The 11,804-nt window shown below is 37.4% G+C and overlaps 1 protein-coding gene across 1 annotated transcript in view; it reads left to right on the top strand.

Annotated features, from left to right (window-relative positions):
- Window positions 1-934: 934 nt before the first annotated feature.
- LOC101424160 (ABC-type organic anion transporter ABCA8) overlaps window positions 935-11,804 on the top strand; it is a 94,616-nt gene continuing 83,746 nt past the window's right edge. Inside the window, exon 1 of the mRNA XM_058284626.2 lies at window positions 935-1,020. The gene's annotated coding sequence lies outside the window, so the exon portion shown is untranslated. The remainder of the gene's footprint in view (window positions 1,021-11,804) is intronic.

The raw sequence follows: 11,804 nt of genomic DNA, 5'->3' as shown, positions 1-11,804 counted from the left end.
ACACTGAGAGCTCAATGACAGGAGAAGGCAGCCTGCTGAAAACGGGGGCGAGCTTGACTGGCTAAGAGGAGAGCACTGACAATGGCCCCACATCAGGGACAAGTTTGAGTATTGAGAGATGCTACAGGAGACATAGGGAGGGGCCTCATGAGATAGGTCATTGGACATCATGGATTTTAAACTAAGTGCAGTGAGAAGCCACTGGAATGTGTTGAAAGGGATATGTATGAGTAGATCAACATTTTTTAAAAGATAACATTTTCCTCTGAGTAGAAAATAAATTACATGATACCAACAGTAGGAGGCAATTGTGATAGTCTAATTGAAAGGTGATAGAGATTTAGATGGGGGGGTTGGCATGGATATGGAGAGAGTGATGTATTTGGATATATTTTGGAACTACAGTTGATAAGACTGGTTGATGGATTGGGTGCAAATTGTCAAGGACACTTCCTGTAGTTTTAGCTTGAGCAGTTTGTGGTGTTTCCTGAAAAACGTGATATGGTAAGCTAGCAGAATATGCTCTTCAAATTGTTCAAAACCTGATTAATTAATCTGAGTCAAGAAGTCCAGAACTCTGAGTAGAGATAAAGGGCTTTTCTCTAAGCTCTTTTATTTTCTTAGTGTTGAAAGATAGCGTTTTTAGATAGCAATTTGTTACTTCCTTCAAGGGTATAGAAAAGTTTCAAATATTGGGTTCTTTCTGTAAGATAGCTCCTCATACTATGATACAGCTGGACAACCAAGTACAGCTGGCTTTCTCTACTACAGAAATTACCTGGAGGTCAGTGAAAAGGCAAACAAGGGCGATCATGTGAATTCGATGTCTGGCAAGCCAAGAGGGATGACGTCATAACCTCCCTCTAGAAAACTGTCTTCATGGGAATTTTCAAGCAAGCAGTTGCAGCATAATGTAGAGATGCTGCAAAGACCAGGAAAGAGAGTGAATCCTTTGCCTAGAAATAATGAAACCTAGGGATAAACTGAACTCCAAGATTACGTTCTTCAGATGTTACAAAAGTAAGTTCATCTGTGTTTTTGTTGTTGTTGTTGTTCATATTATGCAATTATAAGTAAGATTCTATATACTAAATGCCAAACATTTTTTAAGAAATTATTTTAAAAATAATTAATGTTCCTGAATATCTGTGATTTATATTCTACAGAAAAAAGGACAGAGTTAATAACTTTTTAAAATTACAACTATTATATCATATTAAGACAAAAAAATAAGTGTAAATAAGCTGAAATCTGCTTAAGGATTGATGATGAGGAACTTAAACCTTATGAATGCATTTTCAAATCAGTTGTTTTTGAAGATTATATATAAAACTTTGAGGCCTTTTCACCAATATCACTGAGAAAAACATTTTTATTGTTTCTGCTTCTTATTCTAAGATTTACATTTAAAAATTGTAAGATGCTTTCCCTTACCTTTTATTTTTCATTACAATGTGCTGAATAAGAATGAGAAATATGTATTTATTATCACAACAGTATTTTTGCAAATCAACATACTGTTGAGGACAGTTTGAGGTGACCAGCTTTTCCAGCTCTTATGGTGAATAGCAAGGGTTTTCTTCTGACATTAACATCACCATGACAGGAGAAAAATCATTATCATTACAGTTATTAGCAAAATACAGAATCTATAATAACAAATTTTTTTAAAAATTCTGATATAATCTAAAGAACATATATGAGACAGAGAAAAGAAACCAGGCATGAGGGTAGCATAATGAATTTGATTAAACTTCAAGACTGATTTCAAATGGAAAATCTAAAGGCTGGAGTCAGACTGAGGTCTCCATGCTACTTTGGGCTGATTCTATAGTGAGAACATCACCTTCAGTCATATTTAGGCTCTTCCTTTGGCAATGCTACCTGATGCTGTCCTAGCTAAGATACCTCCCATTGGAACTGGCACTTGGACACCCTGCCTGAGCTTTGTCTCTTGGAAATAGCATGGCCCTGAATGTAATCTTGTCCCATGAGTAGGATGGAACTTTCAGATGGGGCCATATCCAATTCTTATCCCCATGGAATAGTCCATGATAGCTGTGCTTTCTTGTCCCTGGCCAACATGGTGTTGAGGGAGGCCGTCACTTCCCTCTCACGTCAGGATCTACATGCCAACTGAGAGAGGCCAGGATAGGGCTGCTGGCTTTGAGCATGTATGCAAGCCATGTCTCTTAACTGCGTCCCAGAAAACTAATGTTCATTCTAAAATAACTTCTGTGTTCTCTAATTCATCTTAAAAACCCATTTCTTATGCCATTAAGCACTTTTATGAATGCTTAAGTTCCCATAGCTTTCAGGAGAGGTCCAGCAAAATATATTTGTGCTGATTGGAGCTGTGCTGATTGGGTGGGGGAGAGAAGGGAGGTAGGAAGAGGGAGGGGGAGGGAAAGGGAGGGGGAATGGGAGAAAGGGGAGAGAAATAAATAAAAAATAAATCTTAAAAAAAAATAATCTTTAAAAAAAAGACTGCATAAAAAGCTCTTGTTATTAAGACCACGTGGAAGGGATTTATAAAGAGATTAATGGGAATATTAGAAAAACTGAAAATGAGAGAAGAAGCATAAAAATCGGTGAGGAAAGAAAGAATAAGTAAATGGGGTTGTGACAATAAGTTTGGCCAATGTAAAGAAAAAAGTAAGTTCAATCTTTACTTTTTGCCTTATACAAAAATAAACTTTAAGTGGACAAGAGAAATAATTGTAACAAAACTTTAGAATCATTAGGAGAAACTGTGGAAGAGTGTACTATGACATTCAAAGAGAGAATTTTTTTCAGAAAGAGGACACACCCCAAAACCAATTCAGTTTGATAATAACAAAATTAAAAATTCATTATAACAAAAGAAAATATAAAGTTAAGATTAAGAAAGAGTTTGCAAATGACTAAGGAAAATTATCTAAAACAGACAGTACAAAAAAAGAGGAATATCCAGAATATATAAATAATTCATATATATATATATATGTGTGTGTATATGTTAGTTTAAAAGTCAACAGCACGGAATTATGTATTTGATTGTGGTTAAAAGGGGAAATTTTAAGTTGTATGTATGTTACTAGAATAAAAATCAAACAACAACAGTGACAACATAGGATTTGTGGTGGTTTGAAGCTGTAGGTACCCCCAAGAAACATGTTCTTAAGTTTAATCTGTTCCTGTGGGTGTGACCTCACTGTAAGTAGGACATTCTGATGCTGCTACTTCAGTTAAGGAGGGGCCCAACCCAATCAGGATGGGTCTTAATCCTATTACTGGAGTCCTTTAAAACCAGAAGAAAATAAGACAGAGAGAAAGCCCCAGGAATAAAAAGCTAAAGGTCAAGGGAAACTGGAAGAGAAGGGAGAGGCCATGAGGGGCTACCACATGCATTGCCATGCAAGAGAGAAGCCCAGGACAAAGGATCACCAACAGCCAGCCCGAGGATGCCAGTCTTCAGAAAGAAAGCATAACCTTAATGTTGCCTTGATTTGGACACTTTCCGATCTTCAAAATTGTGAATCATTAAATTGCCGTTGTTTAAGTCAAACCATAACATGGTATCTGCCTGAGCAGCCTAGGAAAACTGGAAGAGGACTGTACAGCACAAACAGGGAACCTTAAAGTAAACCATGAACTATAGTTAATAGTACAATTATAATAATATTCTTTCATCAATTGTAACAAACGTACCACACTAATGCAAGATGCTAATAATGGGGGGTGGGTAATAAGGAAAGCTTTATTTTCTGCATGATTTTTTGGTAAACCACAACTTTTCTATTTTAAAAAGTCAAGTAGAAAAATAGGCAAATAATATAAAAGGGAAATTCACAAAGGAAGAAAATTAAATAAGAGGATGCTTGACATCTCTGGAAAGCAAGGGAATACAAATTCAAACAGCATTGATACACATTCATGAGATAGGTAGGTATTACAGAAAATAGAAATATCTAGCACTGCCGTGAATGTCAGAAAAATGAATTCTCCTATAGTTCAAGTGGGAGGATAAACAGGCACATCATAAAACCAATTGGATATTCATAAATATATGAATATATATTTATGTAATCTGTGTTCAGCCACTTGCTATTTAGAGACTGCAATTCTCTGCTATGCCGGACAATTCCTTCCTGTCTATGCTTCACTACCCCATGCTGGGAAGGAGGATGTGAGCCATTCTAAACTTGCTTTTTTATGGCACCCCACCAACCATCACATCATTACTTCCACCCGATTCTGAACATCTACACTGTGCATCTTGCCTATAAATACCAAAGCCACTTCAGGTTCAAGATCATGACCTGCTCTGAACTGTCCACCCAAGACCTGGTCTCCCAACTTCCTGAAACGTAAATGCTCTCGCCTTGTTTCATAGGTATTTCCACCTGCACATCCCAACATCACAAATTTGTGCTTCTCTATACCCTTGTTCAAAGTCACATGGAATTATGTTAGCAAATATTCATTAAATGTGTACTGTGTGCCAGATCTTCACAGAGAGGTTTTTTTCTCATAATGAATACACAGAATAGATGTTATTGCTTTTAGTTTACAAGTAAGATAATTAAGCAACAGGTATTGGTAACCTGCTCAGGATCCTACGGATTTAAGTTGTAGACCCAGGAATAAAAGTCTGTTCTATTAGAATACAAGCTGCCTGTTCCCTCCCTCACAGTCACACACCAATCCAGAAAAAATGTTTGTATTTCTTCCCATTCTTTCAGTCATATTAAAAGTATGTATCTTTATGGAATTGAACACAATCTGAGGAAAATAGAGATTATGCCAGTAATATTCACATTGTGTTCTACACATTTAGGAACTTTGTGGATCTATTAATTATGTTGTCTGGGTTTTTAAAGAAAAATAAAAATAAATTTAAATAGTGATTTCCACTGATGTAAATCAGTATCTAACTATGGCTGTATGTGTGTGCATGTGTAGTCATTATTTTACTACTATTTTTGATTTGTTGTACCAATAATTTTTCTGTAAATAATGAAATTGTAATGGTATGATATTTTCATATCACTGAAAACTTCTGATCTTACTCTGAATGACTGATTCAAGGGCACTCTGCAATTTGGATTCATTTTCATTAAAAATCTTTATGAAAAGGAATAGAATATAGCTTCCTGAAGTTGTTTCTAGTAAACTACCTGTAAAAATATTCCTTTCTTATAATGTCAGTGTAGCAGTTTGATATGATTATGAATTCCAAAAAGAGATACTGGATTATGCTTGTAATCTGATCTGTACCTGGGCATGATTGAGTTATGACTAGGGTGTTGAGTCCCTTGGTGGGTGGGTACTCATAGATAGAAGGCGTGGCTAAGGACAGAGTTCAGGGTTTCTGATGTTGGAGTTTGATGCTGAAGACTTAAGCTGGAGCCCCGGGAAGTCAGCACACAGAGGAAAGAGAAACCAGCCCCAGGAAGAAAGGAACCTTGAACCCAGAGAAAAGCAAGCCCCGGGAACATAGGAACCCAGGAAGCCTGAACCCTGGTAGACATCAGCAGCCATCTTGCTCCAAATAGACTTAGGTGAGGGAAGTAACTAATGCTTTATGGCTTGGTATCTGTAAGCTTCTACCCCAAATAAATACCCTTTATAAAAACCAACCAATTTCTGGTATTTGCATCAGCACCCCTTTGGCTGACTAACACAGTCAGGTAGAAAAATAATAGTTTTTCCAGATGAAGAAAATATTACAGAATTAACTCAAACCATCAAGAATCATATTTACTACCCTGCTCAGCTAACATGGAGTTGAAGAAGGTCAACCACCACACCATGGAGTCAAGAGTGCCTACAACTGAAAGCAGGAGGATTGCATCCAGCATCCATGTGGAATCTAAACCCCCTCTTGATATAGTTGTGGAGTGGACACAACCATTCCAAGGTCCACAGAATGGAGGAATAGAATATGGATGTTACTGATATTCTATTCATGAACTATTGTGATTAGTAATCGAAGATTATGTGGCATTGGTGTGGAGAAAGTGGCCATGGTGACTGCTGGGTGTGGGGAATGGGAGGAAGAGATGAGATGTGGAGGCGTTTTCGGGACTCGGAGTTGTCCTGGGTGATGCTGCAGGGACAGTTACCGGACATTGTATGTCCTCCCATGGCCCACTGGGTAGACTGTGGGAGAGTGTGGGCTACGATGTGGGCCATTGACCATGAATTGCAGCGGTGCTCTGAGATGTATTCACCAAATCCAATGAATGTCTCATGATGATGGAGGAGATTGTTGCTATGGGGGGAGGAGTGGGGTTAAGGGGGTGGGTGGTATATGGGGACCTAATATTTTTTTAATGTAATATTGAAAAAATAAATAAAGACAAAAAAAAGAATCATATTTACTAATGCTTTTGCATATCATTTGAAGTTCATGAGAGTATATTGATTCCCAACTGTGCAAGAAAATCAGGATCTTTCAGATAACTTTTTTTAACTACAAAATCCCATAGCTTTTTATTGTCATAAGCCATGTGTGGGGATACTAATTAGTATGAAATAATTATCTTCAACAATTAGGGTAAAGTTGACACCTGGCTATAAGAAAGCTTAGGCTATTTAGAAATGTTAATGTTTTTAAAGCTTCCCTAATTCAAGCTCACATAAAGTAAGGAAAATTTCCAGTAGCCAACAATGTAAAAGAAACCAAATACCAGAGTGCTGTGGCATTACTGATGTTCTATGAGTTAACTGATCTTGTTAACTAAGGAGTTTGGACTTCATTACCAACTTTAGGACAAGTGACATGGCCTTGTGCTTGCATAAGTTGGAGACATTTGCATGAAGTTGTAACTCTCAAAAAGTTATATCCTCAATGAAAGGGAAGAGGAGGAAAACAGTCACCCACCGACAAAGGTGTACTCGCAATAAATCACCTTCCCACTGGGAGATGTTTCTCCTTTGTGACACTGGATTGGGTGGGCCCTTCTATTGGAAACGGAATTGCTTACATTAACAATTCCAGTACAGTAGAGCAGTACCCAGTAGGAACAAATCCCCATTTTCATAACTGACCAATACCTATACTTCTATAAAATGAAGGCAGGTAAGCTACTTGAATATTTCCAGCACTTTGCCTGTTAGTCAGTAAGAGGATTTTGGGTCATAGAGACCTTGGGTGGTAAAAAGTATGGATCCTTTCCAGAAGTACACATATATAGTAAATTCCCATCAATCTCTGGTTAAGAGCACCTACTTTTATGTGAAGGAGTTTGTCCTCTCATTGTTGAAGAATGAGTCAATGGAAGGTAGCTTGATGACTCTAGGCATCTGCTGCAATGGAAGAATGAAGGAAGGGGCACCTTGGAGAGAAACAATAAGTACAGGAAGGGGAAGCTCTGTGCATAGAGGATAAAACCTACTTCTTTCTCTGTTCTAGGTGTTGTAGAATCTGAGAGAAGTTCAATTATTTGAGTATAGAGAGGCCAGGACTCAAGAATGATTTTGAGAAGGAAAAATGGTTTATTGATGGCTGGCTGGACTCGGGAGCTTTCTGTTTGAATCCCGAGCCCTGAACAAGATTTTTAAACATCTTTTATACATAGAGAAAAGGCCAAATGGTCCCTTTGTTTCAGTTCTCAATAGGCTTCAATTAGCATATATATCTTCCACATCTTAGGTAAGCTTTTAGCATGGACTCCAGATATTCTAGATAAGCTTTTAGCATATTTGGTTTTTGCATTTCCCCTAAATACTTAAAGTTTATAGCCCTTGCACTGTTAAACTGTTTCCTGGGACTGGAGCCTGTTGCCATTGTCCCTAAGGGCAGGACTGCAACCTCTTACCATTCCACACCCACAAGTCAAACAGCTTGGGTTATCTCTGAAGAGACAAAGAGCCTTCCACCCATAGCCCACATCATAGGCACTAGCGTAGCCTCAGGATTTTCTCACCAGCTGACCTATAATTGTGAAATCACAGAACTTAAAATAAAAGCATGATGGATCATGGGCCTCAGGAGAAGGGAAAACAGCCCCTCATTACTTGTTTAGGAATTGACACTTCCTGATGCTCAGAGAGAAATTAGGGAAATGTTAGCAGGGCAGTTCAAGGGGCAAGATCATCCTAATTTGCACAAAATTTATAAATCAGAAAACCATTTGACCATTGTCTTTCTTTTGCAGATTAGTCATATTACGACCATGCTTCTAAAGAATCAGGAGTGAACAGGCATTCTTGGTTTTCCTAATAGTGAGAATATACTCTCCTTTAAGTATTATTGCATTGGGAGGGCTATGTTAACTGTATTCAACAATTAGGCTTCCTTGAATATATTTTGAAATTTTAATTAAGACATTTTATGCACCTGAATTCCACACAAATACAATTGTCTCTAAAACTAAGAACTAAGTACAAAGATCAACTGGCAAGATAATATGCAGCCCCAAATTTGAAGAACAGTGTTTAACTCTTGAAAGTAATGGTATCATCTAAGTATAATTTCAATGTTCAACATAATATAAACATACTTTAATAAAATATAAATATATTTTAATATAATAAAAAATACTTTCACCATATCTTTAAAAAGGAATGGGACTGAATTTGATTTTGTGTGTGTGTGTGATTAGCCAATAAAGGTTGCCCATGAAATTTGTAACGATTTTGCCAAATATCTATATTTTAGAAAACCAAAGGTTTCTAAATAACTTTAAATGTTAAAGTTATTGTCTTTTAATGTTTTTAATTGTGAATGTCTCTCTTTATCTCTAATCTTTCCTTCATTTTATCATCTTCCTATTTTATTCTTCGATATCTTGAATGCAAATTTCAAAAGAAACAATGAGAAAAAACCCTATCTTTAGGTTTGGAGAAGTCAAATTGATTTAGCATTTTATTTCAATGTTAAATATTTAAAGATATTGTATAAAGAAAAATCAATTAATAAGGATATGCCATTTGCTAGGGTATAATGAGATGAGCCATGAGATAACACACATAAACAGACATCATGTTATCTGACCTTAAGATGAATTATGATCTAGTGGAGGAAACAGTATTACCAAATCTGGAACATTGACTATTAAGGACTTTCTCTAACACTTTGTGCTGTAGAATACTGGGCAGCATTATTGTGGAGCAGGTTCTGTTTGAGCAGCAATTGATTTGTATAAACAGGAGTTGGAGGAATGTTGCCCGTCCAGGAAATAACAGGCCAAAACCACCTGGCCTTTTTAGTTAGTACAACAAAAATTGTGCACTTTTTGCAAGTGTGTGAAACCTGACTGGTAGATGGTGAACTGTTTTTGTCAGATTGGAATTGAAATGGAAACTGAGCGAGGTATCAAAGGATCTTGAAAACAGAGACTTTTTATACAAGATGCAAGAACACAACCCAAGGCATTCTAGTCCTTTTGTGCTTCCCTCATCTTTGGGGTGACCACTGTCCCGCTTTGCCTGGGACTTTCCCAGCTTTAGCTCTGAAGGTCCCATATCATAGGAAACCCTTAAGTACCTGGAAAACTGGGACAGTTACTTACGCTACCATCGCTTCAGTGTTATCTTCAACTATTTTAGTTTATTTGAGTGAGAGAGTGTCAACATGAAAGCTGACCTTAAAGAAGTGATCTAATATCAGTAGCAGAGAAGAGGATCAGGGAAGAGAAACTAAAGAGAATAATATTCTGGTTAGAAACAGAATGGAAAAGAATCAAAGTGACACATATTCTAAAAAAATGGTTGCACTTAGTAGAAGGCTCAATCACCTTGCTATATTTCTGTGACAGTTCTGGTTTCAAATATTCTGTCTCATCCTCCCCATAAAAAAATTCATATTGTTCCCATATTGCTGTCAAAGCTATAGTTTCCAGAATAATTATCTCATAAGCTGTGATATGAAATTTCTTTGCCACACTAATATGGCCTGTGCATAAATTCAAACTTATTCTATATCCAAGTATGCCTAGTTCCCTGGAAAGGGAATTATGCAATTGAGAGGTATAAATTCTAAGGTCTTTGGATATTCAGGGAGGATGCAACTAAATATGTTAATTCAAGTTTACCTGGAATGTGGGGGAGTACATGATAAAGCTTACCTGGAATGTGGGAGGTATGTGTTAAAGCTTACCTGGAATGTGGGGCATATGTGTTAATTCAAGCTAACCTGGAGGATATAACCTATCTGATACTCAGATAAAACACTTGAAGAAACTAACAAAAAGGTCCTTTTACATATAAACCATTTGACTCCCCACTCCTACATCCTCTGTGTAAAAGAGATCCAAAAATCCTACTGGGGCTCAGTTTTTATTAGAACAGGAGTCCGCCAAGTCTGGCCAGTCATAATAAATCTTCCTTCTCAGCTTCTCATGTCCTGGCCTTCAATACCTCGTACACTCGACCTCTCTCCACTACAACAATGATATGGTCATTAAGTTGAACATCAAGATTGAAAAATGTCTTCGTAATAAGGAGAATGAGAGAAAGGTAAGAAGCAACGATTGCTAATTTTACCATAGACAATAGATACTATCAGTTGTTTTCCTAGAAGTGATGACTCACTTCATTTACTTTTGAGAAACTGCTACCAAATTCCAAAGTCTGAATAACCAGTCTGTTGTTTTGTCTTTGAAATAAAAATGGAGTTCAATTTACAAAGCACCTACTTTAGCTCACAACTCAAACAATTGCACAAGTGCTTTTCCTGGAGGCAATCATCAACTATCAGGCATCAGTATACAGCAGAGGCACTTTCTGCATACTCCCTTATAATTCAAGAATTCAAGAGTCAAGCTTTTAAATTAATATTATTCTTTTTTTGCTTCCTCAAGTGCATTCTTAAATAAGACAGGCTATTTTAATTTTTTTTACAGCAGTTGCATGTGGTGATGAATAATTCACTGATTACTGGTGAATTTTGATCACTGGTGTCACTGCCTTGATTTGTACTAAGGTACCAGCAGTTTTATCCCCCCCCCCCCCCCCCCGCCATGCTTTAGGACCATTGGTGCAAATATTAGCACAGTTGTTCCAGATTAAACCATGAGATTATAAAACCTTATTGAACACTTGGTTTCAGCAACACTTGGGTCTGTTCCTAAACATTCTCCTTAAAAACACATCTGGTTCTCTGCTATATTGGTGCTGATCCTAGATGAATTTAAGTCAAGCAACAAGATTTGTCTCATCTGTAGAATTTTCTGTTTATAAGTGTCTTCGTTTGCCACATGGCTGCCGATGCAAAGAACCAGAAATGGGTTGGGTTTTATAATGGGAAAATTATGGTAAAAGGTTAAAGTTCTGAGACTATGAAATGTGCAAACTGAGGCACCGTCAGAGATGATTTCTCACCAAAGTCAGCTACTGGTGATCCTAGTGTCCTACCACATGGTGATCAAGCAAGAGGGCAGGTCTGCTGGTCTCACTCTACTTTCTCCTTAAACTCAGCTATGGTGGAACCCAAGCTGGCCCTGCCTCACAGTATAGTCCAACCCCAAGGCCTCACATCAACAGGAATGGATTAATTCAGAAACATGATCTTTTCTTCTTTGGGATTCATAAAAGAACTGCATCCTCTCACAGTAAGGCAAAAGTTTAATTCCACCAATGAAATCTAAACTTAACTTTCAGGTTTACAGCAAACATCTTTATGGGAGGACCTGCTATATTGCTGGAAAGTGGTTCTGCTGTATTTCTTTTACTGTCTCTTCATCCGGCAGATGTTCAGCAATGCTAACTATGCAGAGCTTTATTAGTCTCTCAGCTACCGTGTGGGCTTCTTTAACCAATGCAGTGCAACTTACCCAATTTGGTGCTTCAGTGGTCTTTTCATTTCTTGTTTTAAA

Source organism: Dasypus novemcinctus, chromosome 21 (genome assembly GCF_030445035.2).
Source record: "Dasypus novemcinctus isolate mDasNov1 chromosome 21, mDasNov1.1.hap2, whole genome shotgun sequence".
NCBI lineage: Eukaryota > Metazoa > Chordata > Mammalia > Cingulata > Dasypodidae > Dasypus > Dasypus novemcinctus.
The sequence above is the reverse complement of the archived record's forward strand: the minus strand, read 5'-3'. Positions and strand labels throughout refer to the sequence as shown.